Source organism: Panulirus ornatus, chromosome 32 (assembly GCF_036320965.1).
Source record: "Panulirus ornatus isolate Po-2019 chromosome 32, ASM3632096v1, whole genome shotgun sequence".
NCBI classification, from domain to species: Eukaryota; Metazoa; Arthropoda; class Malacostraca; order Decapoda; family Palinuridae; genus Panulirus; species Panulirus ornatus.
This window is the reverse complement of record NC_092255.1, coordinates 3,430,667-3,447,475: the sequence shown is the minus strand read 5'-3', so window position 1 is coordinate 3,447,475 and position 16,809 is coordinate 3,430,667. Positions and strand designations below refer to the sequence as shown.

At 51.8% G+C, this 16,809-nt stretch overlaps 1 protein-coding gene across 3 annotated transcripts in view; it reads left to right on the top strand.

The window, feature by feature from the left end:
• LOC139758988 (vascular endothelial growth factor receptor 1-like) overlaps positions 1–16,809 on the top strand; it is a 150,500-nt gene that overhangs the window by 1,090 nt on the left and 132,601 nt on the right. The gene's annotated exons all lie outside the window — the stretch shown is intronic.

Here is a 16,809-nt window from a genome sequence, read left to right as displayed (position 1 = left end):
GAATACGTTATCAGTTGGCAACTGATAACGGCTGGACAACGTTATCTTCAAGTGGTCGTACTCAAGATATGAAGAGAAAAAAAAAAAAGGACATTTTTATTATCGTCTTAATAAAACGCACGTCAGTTGAACGCACGAATGGTGGGGGGAGGAGGGGAGTTCACCCGCTGGTATATTTAAACGCCTTGAGAAAGACGGTACGACCTTTAAACGCCTTGAGAAAGACGGTACGACCTTTAAACGCCTTGAGAAAGACGGTACGACCTTTAAACGCCTTGAGAAAGACGGTACGACCTTTAAATGCCTTGAGAAAGACGTTACGACTTGTAAACGCCTTGAGAAAGACGGTACGACCTATAAACGCCTTGAGAAAGACGGTACGACCTTTAAACGCCTTGAGAAAGACGGTACGACCTTTAAACGCCTTGAGAAAGACGGTACGACCTTTAAACGCCTTGAGAAAGACGGTACGACCTTTAAACGCCTTGAGAAAAACGGTACGACCTCTGGGCCAAAGGCTACAATGGTACGACCTCAGACCATCAGGTCGTGGTGGAACGACCCTTCACGTGAACTCAGGTCAGAGGTCAGGGCGTTGTAGTCATAAGTCGTGTTCAAGGGTCGTATACCGTCGTGTTCAAGGGTCGTATACCGTCATGTTCAAGGGTCGTATATCGTCGTGTTCAGGGGTCGTATACCGTCGTGTTCTCGTATATCGTCGTATTCAAGGGTCGTATACCGTCGTGTTCAAGGGTCGTATACCGTCGTGTTCAAGGGTCGTGTACCGTCGTGTTCAAGGGTCGTATACCGTCGTGTTCAAGGGTCGTATACCGTCGTGTTTGTTCAAGGGTCGTATACCGTCGTGTTCAAGGGTCGTATACCGTCGTGTTCAAGGATCGTATACCGTCGTGTTCAAGGGTCGTATACCGTCGTGCTCAAGGGTCGTATACCGTCGTGTTCAAGGGTCGTATACCGTCGTGTTCAAGGGTCGTATACCGTCGTGTTCAAGGGTCGTATACCGTCGTGTTCAAGGGTCGTATACCGTCGTGTTCAAGGGTCGTATACCGTCGTGTTCAAGGGTCGTATACCGTCGTGTTCAAGGGTCGTATACCGTCGTGCTCAAGGGTCGTATACCGTCGTGCTCAAGGGTCGTATACCGTCGTGTTCAAGGGTCGTATACCGTCGTGCTCAAGGGTCGTATACCGTCGTGCTCAAGGGCAAGGGTCGTATACCGTCGTGTTCAAGGGTCGTATACCGTCGTGCTCAAGGGTCGTATACCGTCGTATACCATCGTGCTCAAGGGTCGTATACCGTCGTGTTCAAGGGTCGTATACCGTCGTGCTCAAGGGTCGTATACCGTCGTGTTCAAGGGTCGTATACCGTCGTGTTCAAGGGTCGTATACCGTCGTGCTCAAGGGTCGTATACCGTCGTGTTCAAGGGTCGTATACCGTCGTGTTCAAGGGTCGTATACCGTCGTGTTCAAGGGTCGTATACCGTCGTGTTCAAGGGTCGTATACCGTCGTGTTCAAGGGTCGTATACCGTCGTGTTCAAGGGTCGTATACCGTCGTGTTCAAGGGTCGTATACCGTCGTCATAATAATGGGATGAAGGACTGTACCCTACCATTCAAGATGGCTGACGGGTCGTTTGAGAAGTCGTCCACACGTCTGGTGTCGTTATGTAACCTGTCGTGTTGGAGGTTCCTGAAGGCGACCCCCTCCCCCCCCTTGCACCCCCCAACCCCACGACATGTAACACGACCCTTCATCTCGGCACGACAACACGGCGCGACACGACCCTTGATCACAACGGTACGACCATTGAGCACGACAACACGACCATTGAGCACGACAACATGGCGCTTGAAAACAATACGACCCATGAGCACGACATCACTACCCTTGAGTACAACACGACCCTTGATCACAACACGACCCTTGAACACCACGACGACACGACCCTTGAACACCACGACGACACGACCCTTCAACACGACAACACGACCCTTGAACACCACGACGACACGACCCTTGAACACGACAACACGACCCTTGAACACGACAACACGACCCTTGAACACCACGACGACACGACCCTTGAACACGACAACACGACCCTTGAACACCACGACGACACGACCCTTGAACACGACAACACGACCCTTGACCACCACGACACGACCCTTGAACATGACAACACGACCCTTGAACACCACGACGACACGACCCTTGAACACGACAACACGACTCTTGAACACAACGACGACACGACCCTTCAACAGGACAACACGACTCTGGAACACCACGACGACACGACCCTTGAACACGACAACACGACCCTTGAACACCACGACGACACGACCCTTGAACACGACAACACGCCTCTTGAACACCACGACGACACGACCCTTCAACACGACAACACGACTCTTGAACACCACGACGACACGACCCTTGAACACCACGACGACACGACCCTTCAACACGACAGGACCGTCCATATCACAGCGGTACGACTTGAGCACGAGTTTACGACCTTAGGATCGTCGCGTCGTCTTTGAATGGTCAGGTCAAAGGTCAAGGGAGATAACAATATGTCCCCCGTGGTTAGCCGTGTTGCTGACCATGATGCACGCAAGGGCTTGTATCCTGTGTGCCCACAGTCGACCCAGCTGTTCATCATCCTGTCGAGGCTGGTCGATAATAGTTACCTGGTTCAGGCTGGTGTGTATATATATATATATATGTATATGCATGTATATATGTATATACATGTATATATGTATGTATGTATCCGTAACACTGTAGGCGTCACATAACAGTGCGTCACAGGTAAGTTCAAATTCGCTTTGAACAACACGGAAATCCTCTTCTCTCTTACATTCATCACTATCAAGGTAATCTTAAGTAATTCTCAATTATTCACTTTGTAAAATATGTCAAATATAGATTTTGATATTTTCTATAGTGAATATAGAGAAATATAGGTCTTTATAGCGAGGCTCTGACGCGGGTATATGACGTAAGAGACTATTTGCTTGGAATACCATATCTATTATCATATAGTAATTCATTTATTTCAACGAAGTTACCCTGGATTATTTTTTTTACTTTGTTTTTATTGATTTACTTAATTTTTCCTTTTTTATTTTAATAGGAAATATTTGTTTGGGAGAAGGTGTGGTTCTAGGAACTCCGTCCAGGGTCAAGGGCGGGTTTTTTTTGGGCCGATGACGTCATCGGTCTTCTTACCACCTCCTTCTCCTGCGATTGGTCATGGGTTATGACGTCATCCCCGCGTATAGCATTCCTTGTACCGTTGTTGTCAGCCACAGGTGGGCGGGGCATGGGACGACCTAGGTTGTTGATTGGTGGTTAGGGGGGGATATAAAATACATAATCAATAAATATATATTATTGCATATGTATATATGTGTGTGTGTGTACGTTCAATAATATTGAAATAAAGACGAAATATTGTGAGAATCGAACATTCTGGAAAGGTCCGGGTGAACTCCGTGTAATGGAAGGTGTGTTGACATAGTGTATATGACGTCATTCCCTTATCAATAAAGTGTGTGGCTCTTTCTTTCGCTCACTGGGTCAATGGTCAATTGTTCGTCATTAAACTATTAATTATTTCATAATTAATCATATTGAAAAGAAAATGGCGTAGGTATACGCAAGGGTAAATATTTTATTGACTTAGTTTAACTTTATTATGGTCATTACGACCTTTTGTGTTGATGGTTAGGTTGTTTACGTCATTCTTAAGGTCAGGTCAAAGGTCAGGTCATACTGCCCAGAGAATTGTTTGCGCTCTGACCCACTCACCTGACCGGTTCACAGCCAGCCTAGGTGTTCGTCTTCACCTGTAGGGCTGGACGATGCATGGGTGCTTGGCGTTAGATGGTGTATATATATATATATATATATATATATATATATATATATATATATATATATATATATATATATATACAAGTTGTTAGAAGCAGTGAAAAGTTTTTATCGAGGATGTAAGGCATGTGTACGTGTAGGAAGAGAGGAAAGTGATTGGTTCTCAGTGAATGTAGGTTTGCGGCAGGGGTGTGTGATGTCTCCATGGTTGTTTAATTTGTTTATGGATGGGGTTGTTAGGGAGGTAAATGCAAGAGTTTTGGAAAGAGGGGCAAGTATGAAGTCTGTTGGGGATGAGAGAGCTTGGGAAGTGAGTCAGTTGTTGTTCGCTGATGATACAGCGCTGGTGGCTGATTCATGTGAGAAACTGCAGAAGCTGGTGACTGAGTTTTGTAAAGTGTGTGGAAGAAGAAAGTTAAGAGTAAATGTGAATAAGAGCAAGGTTATTAGGTACAGTAGGGGTGAGGGTCAAGTCAATTGGTAGGTGAGTTTGAATGGAGAAAAACTGGAGGAAGTGAAGTGTTTTAGATATCTGGGAGTGGATCTGTCAGCGGATGGAACCATGGAAGCGAAAGTGGATCATAGGGTGGGGGAGGGGGCGAAAATTCTGGGAGCCTTGAAGAATGTGTGGAAGTCGAGAACATTATCTCGGAAAGCAAAAATGGGTATGTTTGAAGGAATAGTGGTTCCAACAATGCTGTATGGTTGCGAGGCGTGGGCTATGGATAGAGTTGTGCGCAGGAGGATGGATGTGCTGGAAATGAGATGTTTGAGGACAATGTGTGGTGTGAGGTGGTTTGATCGAGTAAGTAACGTAAGGGTAAGAGAGATGTGTGGAAATAAAAAGAGCGTGGTTGAGAGAGCAGAAGAGGGTGTTTTGAAGTGGTTTGGGCACATGGAGAGGATGAGTGAGGAAAGATTGACCAAGAGGATATATGTGTCGGAGGTGAAGGGAACGAGAAGAGGAAGACCAAATTGGAGGTGGAAAGATGGAGTGAAAAAGATTTTGTGTGATCGGGGCCTGAACATGCAGGAGGGTGAAAGGAGGGCAAGGAATAGAGTGAATTGGAGCGATGTGGTATACCGGGGTTGACGTGCTGTCAGTGGATTGAATCAAGGCATGTGAAGCGTCCGGGGTAAACCATGGAAAGCTGTGTAGGTATGTATATTTGCGTGTGTGGACGTATGTATATACATGTGTATGGGGGGGGGGGGTTGGGCCATTTCTTTCGTCTGTTTCCTTGCGCTACCTCGCAAACGCGGGAGACAGCGACAAAGTATAAGGAAAAAAAAAAAAAAAAAATATATATATATATATCCTCCCTGGGGATAGGGGATTAAGAATACTTGCCACGTATTCCCTGCGTGTCGTAGAAGACGACTAAAAGGGAAGGGAGCGAGTGTAAAACTCTCTCCTCTTAAGACACAATTATTATTATTATTGTTATTATTATATTGTTTACCAAGAAATTGTAATAATACACGTGTTCCTAGAGTTGCCAAGTACATTCATATGTAAGATTATCACATGCAACTTGTGTGTATACATATATATATATATATATATATATATATATATATATATATATATATATATATATATATATATATGACATTAAATCACAGACCTAAGTGTCAAGTCGTGCGTCCAATGAAGTGGTAGTGGTCGTTAATGGGTTACATAGCGGCGTCGGTGATCCAGTAAATATGGCAACTCAGTGTTCCTTCTAGTGACGTCATGGTGGTTCCCCGCGCTCGTCGTCTGCTTCACATGGACGTAACGTACGTGGTCGTGATGGCCCGATTGGCCAATGGCGGCCGGGGGCTGGCCAAGACTTTTCCACAACCTGGCCCTGGTTGTGGTGTCTACGGTTGTATTTGAACTGCGCTCCGCACAGCTGCAGGGAAGTGTGTGTATACAGATGTATCAGTCTGGCCTTAACTCGGGTTAATGACTTCGTTCTCTGGGGAAACAGTTCGTTTTCTCGGGTGACATTAGCTCGTTCTCTGGGGTGACTATTTTGTTCTCTGGGGTAACATTAGTTTGTTCTCCGGGGTGACATTAGTTTGTTCTCTGGGGTGACGATAGTTTAGTTTGTTCTCTTGGGTGACATTGGTTTGTTCTCTGGGGTGACGATAGTTCGTTCTCTGGGGTGACATTAGTTCGTTCTCTGGGGTGACGATAGTTTAGTTTGTTCTCTTGGGTGACATTAGTTCGTTCTCTGGGGTGACATTATTTCGTTCTCTGGGGTGACGATAGTTCGTTCTCTGGGGTGACATTATTTCGTTCTCTGGGGTGACGATAGTTCGTTCTCTGGGGTGACATTATTTCGTTCTCTGGGGTGACGATAGTTCGTTCTCTGGGGTGACATTAGTTCGTTCTCTGGGGTGACGATAGTTCGTTCTCTGGGGTGACATTAGTTCGTTCTCTGGGGTGACGATAGTTCGTTCTCTGGGGTGACAGTTCGTTCTCTGGGGTGACGATAGTTCGTTCTCTGGGGTGACGATAGTTCGTTCTCTAGGGTGACATTAGTTCGTTCTCTGGGGTGACATTAGTTCGTTCTCTGGGGTGACATTTCGTTCTCTGGGGTGACGATAGTTCGTTCTCTGGGGTGACGATAGTTCGTTCTCTGGGGTGACAGTTCGTTCTCTGGGGTGACTATTTTGTTCTCTGGGGTAACATTAGTTTGTTCTCCGGGGTGACATTAGTTTGTTCTCTGGGGTGTCGATAGTTTAGTTTGTTCTCTTGGGTGACATTGGTTTGTTCTCTGGGGTGACGATAATTCGTTCTCTGGGGTGACATTAGTTCGTTCTCTGGGGTGACGAGTTTAGTTTCTTCTCTTGGGTAACATTAGTTCGTTCTCTGGGGTGACATTATTTCTTTCTCTGGGGTGACGATAGTTCGTTCTCTGGGGTGACATTATTTCGTTCTCTGGGGTGACGATAATTCGTTGGCTGGGGTGACATTAGTTTGTTCTCTGGGGTGACGATAATTTATTTTTTTCTCGGGTGACGATAGTTCGTTCTCTGGGGTGACGATAGTTCGTTCTCTGGGGTGACATTTGTTCGTTCTCTGGGGTGACATTAGTTCGTTCTCTGGGGTGACATTAGTTCGTTCTCTGGGGTGACAGTTCGTTCTCTGGGGTGACATTAGTTCGTTCTCTGGGGTGACAGTTCGTTCTCTGGGGTGACATTAGTTCGCTCTCTGGGGTGACATTAGTTCGTTCTCTAGGGTGACATTAGTTCGCTCTCTGGGGTGACATTAGTTCGTTCTCTGGGGTGACATTAGTTCGTTCTCTGGGGTGACAGTTCGTTCTCTGGGGTGACATTAGTTCGCTCTCTGGGGTGACATTAGTTCGTTCTCTAGGGTGACATTAGTTCGCTCTCTGGGGTGACATTAGTTCGCTCTCTGGGGTGACATTAGTTCGTTCTCTGGGGTGACATTAGTTCGTTCTCTGGGGTGACATTAGTTTGTTCTCTGGGTTGACGATACTTCGTTCTCTGGGGGTGACATTAGTTCGTTCTCTGGGGTGACATTAGTTTGTTCTCTGGGGTGACATTAGTTTGTTCTCTGGGGTGACATTAGTTCGTTCTCTGGGATGACATTAGTTCGTTCTCTAGGGTGACATTAGTTCGTTCTCTGGGGTGACATTAGTTCGTTCTCTGGGGTGACATTAGTTCGTTCTCTGGGGTGACATTAGTTCGTTCTCTGGGGTGACATTAGTTCGTTCTCTAGGGGTGACATTAGTTCGTTCTCTGGGGTGACATTAGTTCGTTCTCTGGGGTGACATTAGTTTGTTCTCTGGGGTGACATTAGTTCGTTCTCTGGGGTGACATTAGTTCGTTCTCTGGGGTGACATTAGTTCGCTCTCTGGGTGACATTAGTTCGTTCTCTGGGGTGACATTAGTTCGTTCTCTGGGGTGACATTAGTTCGTTCTCTGGGTGACATTAGTTCGTTCTCTGGGGTGACATTAGTTCGTTCTCTGGGGTGACATTAGTTTGTTCTCTAGGGTGACATTAGTTTCGTTCTCTGGGGTGACATTAGTGTCGTTCTCTGGGGTGACATTAGTTCGTTCTCTGGGGTGACGATAGTTCGTTCTCTGGGGGTGACATTAGCGAACAGAGGTCGTTATGTAATGGTCGTTCAAAAGAATCCGGTACACGATAATTACAGTAATTACTTTTGTTCTACAAAGTAATTTGCATAAATGAAATTTTGGTTCATATTTTTTTTTCGTTTTGACTTGATTTTGTTGACGTGAAGTTCGTTAAGCATTCATTTAATGGCCTGCTTGAAGTTCGTTAAGCATTCATGTAATGGTCTGCTTGAAGTTCGTTAAGCATTCATTTAATGGCCTGCTTGAAGTTCGTTAAGCATTCATTTAATGGTCTGCTTGAAGTTCGTTAAGCATTCATTTAATGGTCTGCTTGAAGTTCGTTAAGCATTCATTTAATGGTCTGCTTGAAGTTCGTTAAGCATTCTTTTAATGGTCTGCTTGAAGTTCGTTAAGCATTCATTTAATGGCCTGCTTGAAGTTCGTTAAGCATTCATTTAATGGTCTGCTTGAAGTTCGTTAAGCATTCATTTAATGGTCTGCTTGAAGTTCGTTAAGCATTCATTTAATGGCCTGCTTGAAGTTCGTTAAGCATTCATTTAATGGCCTGCTTGAAGTTCGTTAAGCATTCATTTAATGGCCTGCTTGAAGTTCGTTAAGCATTCATTTAATGGTCTGCTTGAAGTTCGTTAAGCATTCATTTAATGGTCTGCTTGAAGTTCGTTAAGCAATCATTTAATGGTCTGCTTGAAGTTCGTTAAGCATTCATTTAATAGTCTGCTTGAAGTTCGTTAAGCATTCATTTAATGGTCTGCTTGAAGTTCGTTAATCATTCATTTAATGGCCTGCTTGAAGTTCGTTAAGCATTCATTTAATGGCCTGCTTGAAGTTCGTTAAGCATTCATTTAATGGTCTGCTTGAAGTTCGTTAAGCATTCATTTAATAGTCTGCTTGAAGTTCGTTAAGCATTCATTTAATGGTCTGCTTGAAGTTCGTTAATCATTCATTTAATGGCCTGCTTGAAGTTCGTTAAGCATTCATTTAATGGCCTGCTTGAAGTTCGTTAAGCATTCATTTAATGGTCTGCTTGAAGTTCGTTAAGCATTCATTTAATGGCCTGCTTGAAGTTCGTTAAGCATTCTTTTAATGGTCTGCTTGAAGTTCGTTAAGCATTCATTTAATGGCCTGCTTGAAGTTCGTTAAGCATTCTTTTAATGGTCTGCTTGAAGTTCGTTAAGCATTCATTTAATGGTCTGCTTGAAGTTCGTTAAGCATTCATTTAATGGTCTGCTTGAAGTTCGTTAAGCATTCATTTAATGGTCTGCTTAGATTTAACACTGGCTCAGAACCTTGGGTTTAACCTTGGTTTACAAGAATGGTTTAGTGTATAATCATTACATATAGTGAAAGAATATATTTAATATAACGTAATTCATATATTCGTAATTATATGTGATATAGTGAAGTATGTTGACATATTGGGGTTTATGGTGTGGGGTCAGCGTGTGGGTGGTGTGGGGTCAGCGTGTGGGTGGTGTGGGGTCAGCGGTGTGGGTGGTGTGTGGTCAGCGGTGTGGGTGGTGTGGGGTCAGCGGTGTGGGTGGTGTGGGGTCAGCGTGTGGGTGGTGTGTGGTCAGCGGTGTGGGTGGTGTGGGGTCAGCGGTGTGGGTGGTGTGTGGTCAGCGGTGTGGGTGGTGTGTGGTCAGCGGTGTGGGTGGTGTGGGGTCAGCGGTGTGGGTGGTGTGGGGTCAGCGGTGTGGGTGGTGTGTGGTCAGCGGTGTGGGTGGTGTGGGGTCAGCGTGTGGGTGGTGTGGGGTCAGCGTGTGGGTGGTGTGGGGTCAGCGGTGTGGGTGGTGTGGGGTCAGCGGTGTGGGTGGTGTGTGGTCAGCGGTGTGGGTGGTGTGGGGTCAGCGGTGTGGGTGGTGTGTGGTCAGCGGTGTGGGTGGTGTGGGGTCAGCGTGTGGGTGATGTGTGGTCAGTGGTGTGGGTGGTGTGTGGTCAGCGGTGTGGGTGGTGTGTGGTCAGCGGTGTGGGGTGATGTGTGGTCAGTGGTGTGGGTGATGTGTGGTCAGCGGTGTGGGTGGTGTGTGGTCAGCGGTGTGGGTGGTGTGTGGTCAGTGGTGTGGGTGGTGTGTGGTCAGCGGTGTGGGTGGTGTGTGGTCAGCGGTGTGGGTGGTGTGTGGTCAGCGGTGTGGGTGGTGTGTGGTCAGCGGTGTGGGTGGTGTGTGGTCAGCGGTGTGGGTGGTGTGTGGTCAGGGGTGTGGGTGGTGTGTGGTCAGCGGTGTGGGTGGTGTGTGGTCAGCGGTGTGGGTGGTGTGTGGTCAGCGGTGTGGGTGGTGTGGGGTCAGCGGTGTGGGTGGTGTGTGGTCAGCGGTGTGGGTGGTGTGGGGTCAGCGGTGTGGGTGGTGTGTGGTCAGCGGTGTGGGTGGTGTGGGGTCAGCGGTGTGGGGTAGTGTGTGGTCAGCGGTGTGGGTGGTGTGGGGTCAGCGGTGTGGGGTAGTGTGTGGTCAGCGGTGTGGGTGGTGTGTGGTCAGCGGTGTGGGTGGGTGTGGTCAGCGGTGTGGGGTGGTGTGTGGTCAGCGGTGTGGGTGGTGTGTGGTCAGCGGTGTGGGTGGTGTGGGGTCAGCGGTGTGGGTGGTGTGTGGTCAGCGGTGTGGGTGGTGTGTGGTCAGCGGTGTGGGGTGGTGTGTGGTCAGCGGTGTGGGTGGTGTGTGGTCAGCGGTGTGGGGTGGTGTGTGGTCAGCGGTGTGGGTGGTGTGTGGTCAGCGGTGTGGGTGGTGTGTGGTCAGCGGTGTGGGTGGTGTGTGGTCAGCGGTGTGGGTGGTGTGGGGTCAGCGGTGTGGGTGGTGTGGGGTCAGCGGTGTGGGTGGTGTGTGGTCAGCGGTGTGGGTGGTGTGGGGTCAGCGGTGTGGGTGGTGTGTGGTCAGCGGTGTGGGTGGTGTGTGGTCAGCGGTGTGGGTGGTGTGTGGTCAGCGGTGTGGGTGGTGTGTGGTCAGCGGTGTGGGGTGGTGTGGGGTCAGCGGTGTGGGTGGTGTGGGTCAGCGGTGTGGGGTGGTGTGTGGTCAGCGGTGTGGGTGGTGTGTGGTCAGCGGTGTGGGGGTGGTGTGGGGTCAGCGGTGTGGGTGGTGTGGGGTCAGCGGTGTGGGTGGTGTGTGGTCAGCGGTGTGGGTGGTGTGGGGTCAGCGGTGTGGGTGGTGTGGGGTCAGCGGTGTGGGTGGTGTGGGGTCAGCGGTGTGGGGTGGTGTGGGGTCAGCGGTGTGGGTGGTGTGTGGTCAGCGGTGTGGGTGGTGTGTGGTCAGCGGTGTGGGTGGTGTGGGGTCAGCGGTGTGGGTGGTGTGGGTCAGCGTGTGGGTGGTGTGTGGTCAGCGGTGTGGGTGGTGTGTGGTCAGCGGTGTGGGTGGTGTGGGTCAGCGGTGTGGGTGGTGTGGGGTCAGCGGTGTGGGTGGTGTGTGGTCAGCGGTGTGGGTGGTGTGTGGTCAGCGGTGTGGGGTGGTGTGTGGTCAGCGGTGTGGGTGGTGTGTGGTCAGCGGTGTGGGTGGTGTGTGGTCAGCGGTGTGGGTGGTGTGGGTCAGCGGTGTGGGTGGTGTGTGGTCAGCGGTGTGGGTGGTGTGTGGTCAGCGGTGTGGGTGGTGTGTGGTCAGCGGTGTGGGTGGTGTGTGGTCAGCGGTGTGGGTGGTGTGGGGTCAGCGGTGTGGGTGGTGTGTGGTCAGCGGTGTGGGGTGGTGTGTGGTCAGCGGTGTGGGTGGTGTGTGGTCAGCGGTGTGGGTGGTGTGTGGTCAGCGGTGTGGGGTGGTGTGTGGTCAGCGGTGTGGGTGGTGTGTGGTCAGCGGTGTGGGTGGTGTGTGGTCAGCGGTGTGGGTGGTGTGTGGTCAGCGTGTGGGTGGTGTGGGGTCAGCGGTGTGGGTGGTGTGGTCAGCGTTGTGGTGGTGTGTGGTCAGCGGTGTGGGTGGTGTGGGGTCAGCGGTGTGGGTGGTGTGTGGTCAGCGGTGTGGGTGGTGTGGGGTCAGCGGTGTGGGGGTGGTGTGTGTGTCAGCGGTGTGGGTGGTCGTGTGTGTGTCAGCGGTGTGGGTGGTGTGTGGTCAGTGGTGTGGGTGGTGTGTGGTCAGCGGTGTGGGTGGTGTGTGGTCAGCGGTGTGGGGTAGTGTGGGGTCAGCGGTGTGGGGTAGTGTGGGGGTGTGGGTGTCATGTGTGTGTAGCCCACAAGGCGCCCGTGTGGGTGAAGTCGTGCTATTAATACCACCATCACCAAGCATGGTGGGTTACGCCCCTCGTGCACACAACAGGGGGGGTCGGGTTGTAACCATTGCTGGTGGTGACCGAATGACCCCGCTAACGACCCCCTCCCCCCCACTTGACCTGACCTATCATGCGTCGTGGTGGTGGTGTTATCAAGGTGGTGTTGGCTGGTCTTATCTGTGGTAGAGATAAGAATAGTGGGAGAAAGTGGCAAGTGTTTACTGAAGTAGTGTGTGGAAGTCGAGATCAGCACTGATGTGGTGTGGGTTAAAGGGGGGTAGTTATATAGTAGGGGGTAGTTCTGGTATAGTTAGGGGGTAGTTCTAGTATGGGATAGGGGGTAGTTCTGTTATGAACTGGTGTAGTTAGGGGGTAGTTATGTTATGGGTTAGGGGGTAGTTCTGTTATGAATTGGTGTAGTTAGCGGGTAGTACTAGTATGGGTTAGGGGGTAGTTCTGTTATGAACTGGTGTAGTTAGGGGGTAGTTCTAGTATGGGATAGGGGGTAGTTCTGTTATGAATTGGTGTAGTTAGGGGGTAGTTATGTTATGGGTTAGGGGGTAGTTCTGTTATGAACTGGTGTAGTTAGGGGGTAGTTCTAGTATGGGATAGGGGGTAGTTCTGTTATGAATTGGTGTAGTTAGGGGGTAGTTATGTTATGGGTTAGGGGGTAGTTCTGTTATGAACTGGTGTAGTTAGCGGGTAGTACTAGTATGGGATAGGGGGTAGTTCTGTTATGAACTGGTGTAGTTAGGGGGTAGTTCTAGTATGGGATAAGGGGGTAGTTCTGTTATGAACTGATGTAGTTAGGGGGTAGTTATGTTATGGGTTGGGGTAGTTCTGTTATGGGGTAGGGGGTAGTTGTTATGGGGTAGGGGGTAGTTTTTATGGGGTAGGGGGTAGTTCTGTTATGGGGTAGGGGGTAGTTGTTATGGGGTAGGGGGTAGTTTTTATGGGGTAGGGGGTAGTTCTGTTATGGGGTAGGGGGTAGTTGTTATGGGGTAGGGGGTAGTTGTTATGGGGTAGGGGGTAGTTTTTATGGGGTAGGGGGTAGTTGTTATGGGGTAGGGGGTAGTTTTTATGGGGTAGGGGGTAGTTCTGTTATGGGTTAAGGGGTAGTTCTGTTATGGGTTAGGGGGTAGTTCTGTTATGGGGTAGGGGGTAGTTCTGTTATGGGTTAGGGGGTAGTTCTGTTATGGGTTAGGGGGTAGTTCTGTTATGGGTTAGGGGGTAGTTCTAGTATGGGATAGGGGGTAGTTGTGGTATGAACCGGTGTAGTTAGGGGGGGTAGGGGTAGTAGTTCAGGCAGTCAAAACTGGATGGTGGTTGGTTGCTTGATACTGGCGGCTGATAACTTCTCGTTTTCTAAGTTCAGGGAATAAAACATTCTCTCTCTCTCTCTCTCTCTCTCTCTCTCTCTCTCTCTCTCTCTCTCTCTCTCTCTCTCTCTCTCAGCACCAAGTGGTTGGGTTGTTGTTGTTGTTGTTGTTGTTGTTGTTAGGTTAGGTGGAGGAGGGTTGTGAGCGTTGGCCCGCATGGCTGCCAATTGATTGGCGGCAATACAGACCCATCAACCTCCACTTGTATTTGCCTTCATCCACTTCTTGACCTGTGTGTGTGTGTTGGCCTCCCTCACCAGGACGCATCACCTCCCTCACCAGGACGCATCACCTCCCTCACCAGGACGCATCACCTCCCTCACCAAGACGCATCACCTCCCTCACCAGGACGCATCACCTCCCTCTCACCAGGACGCATCACCTCCCTCACCAGGACGCATCACCTCCCTCACCAGGACACATCACCTCCCTCACCAGGACGCATCACCTCCCTCACCAGGACACATCACCTCCCTCACCAGGACGCATCACCTCCCTCACCAGGACGCATCACCTCCCTCACCAGGACGCATCACCTCCCTCTCACCAGGACACATCACCTCCCTCACCAGGACGCATCACCTCCCTCTCACCAGGACACATCACCTCCCTCACCAGGACGCATCACCTCCCTCTCACCAGGGCGCATCACCTCCCTCTCACCAGGACACATCACCTCCCTCACCAGGACGCATCACCTCTCTCTCACCAGGACGCATCACCTCCCTCTAACCAGGACACATCACCTCCCTCACCAGGACGCATCACCTCCCTCACCAGGGCGCATCACCTTCCTCACCAGGACGCATCACCTTCCTCACCAGGGCGCATCACCTCCCTCACCAGGACGCATCACCTCCCTCTCACCAGGACGCATCACCTCCCTCACCAGGATACATCACCTCCCTCACCAGGGCGCATCACCTCCCTCACCAGGACGCATCACCTCCCTCACCAGGACGCATCACCTCCCTCACCAGGGCGCATCACCTCCCTCTCACCAGGACGCATCACCTCCCTCACCAGGACGCATCACCTCCCTCTCACAAGGACACATCACCTCCCTCACCAGGACGCATCACCTCCCTCACCAGGACGCATCACCTCCCTCACCAGGACACATCACCTCCCTCACCAGGACGCATCACCTCCCTCACCAGGGCGCATCACCTCCCTCACCAGGACGCATCACCTCTCACCAGGACGCATCACCTCTCACCAGGACGCATCACCTCCCTCTCACCAGGACGCATCACCTCCCTCACCAGGACGCATCACCTCCCTCACCAGGACGCATCACCTCCCTCTCACCAGGGCGCATCACCTCCCTCACCAGGACGCATCACCTTCACCAGGGCGCATCACCTCCCTCACCAGGACGCATCACCTCCCTCTCACCAGGACGCATCACCTCCCTCACCAGGACGCATCACCTCCCTAACCAGGACGCATCACCTCCCTCACCAGGACGCATCACCTCCCTCTCACCAGGACGCATCCCCTCCCTCACCAGGACGCATCACCTCCCTCACCAGGACGCATCACCTCCCTCACCAGGACGCATCACCTCCCTCACCAGGACGCATCACTTCCCTCTCACCAGGACGCATCACCTCCCTCACCAGGACGCATCACCTCCCTCACCAGGACGCATCACCTCCCTCACCAGGACGCATCACCTCCCTAACCAGGACGCATCACCTCCCTCTCACCAGGACGCATCACCTCCCTCACCAGGACGCATCACCTCCCTCACCAGGACGCATCACCTCCCTCACCAGGACGCATCACCTCCCTCACCAGGACGCATCACCTCCCTCACCAGGACGCATCACCTCCCTCACCAGGGCGCATCACCTCCCTCACCAGGGCGCATCACCTCCCTCACCAGGACGCATCACCTCCCTCACCAGGACGCATCACCTCCCTCACCAGGGCGCATCACCTCCCTCACCAGGGCGCATCACCTCCCTCACCAGGGCGCATCACCTCCCTCACCAGGGCGCATCACCTCCCTCACCAGGGCGCATCACCTCCCTCACCAGGGCGCATCACCTCCCTCTCACCAGGACGCATCACCTCCCTCACCAGGACGCATCACCTCCCTCACCAGGACGCATCACCTCCCTCACCAGGACGCATCACCTCCCTCTCACCAGGACGCATCACCTCCCTCACCAGGACGCATCACCTCCCTCACCAGGGCGCATCACCTCCCTCACCAGGGCGCATCACCTCCCTCACCAGGGCGCATCACCTCCCTCACCAGGGCGCATCACCTCCCTCACCAGGGCGCATCACCTCCCTCACCAGGACGCATCCCCTCCCTCTCACCAGGACGCATCACCTCCCTCACCAGGACGCATCACCTCCCTCTCACCAGGACGCATCACCTCCCTCACCAGGACGCATCACCTCCCTCACCAGGGCGCATCACCTCCCTCACCAGGACGCATCACCACCCTCACCAGGGCGCATCACCTCCCTCACCAGGACGCATCACCTCCCTCACCAGTGCGCATCACCTCCCTCACCAGGGCGCATCACCTCCCTCACCAGGACGCATCCCCTCCCTCTCACCAGGACGCATCACCTCCCTCACCAGGACGCATCACCTCCCTCTCACCAGGACGCATCACCTCCCTCACCAGGACGCATCACCTCCCTCACCAGGGCGCATCACCTCCCTCACCAGGGCGCATCACCTCCCTCACCAGGGCGCATCACCTCCCACACCAGGACGCATCACCTCCCTCACCAGGGCGCTTCACCACCCTCACCAGGGCGCATCACCTCCCTCACCAGGGCGCATCACCTCCCTCACCAGGATGCATCACCTCCCTCACCAGGGCGCATCACCTCCCTCACCAGGGCGCATCACCTCCCTCACCAGGACGCATCACCTCCCTCACCAGGACACATCACCTCCCTCACCGGGACGCATCACCTCCCTCACCAGGACGCATCACCTCCCTCACCAGGGCGCATCACCTCCCTCTCACCAGGACGCATCACCTCCCTCACCAGGACGCATCACCTCCCTCACCAGGACGCATCACTTCCCTCTCACCAGGACGCATCACCTCCCTCACCAGGACGCATCACCTCCCTCTCACCAGGGCGCATCACCTCCCTCACCAGGACACATCACCTCCCTCACCAGGACGCATCACCTCCCACACCAGGACGCATCCCCTCCCTCTCACCAGGACGCATCACCTTCCTCACGAGGACGCAT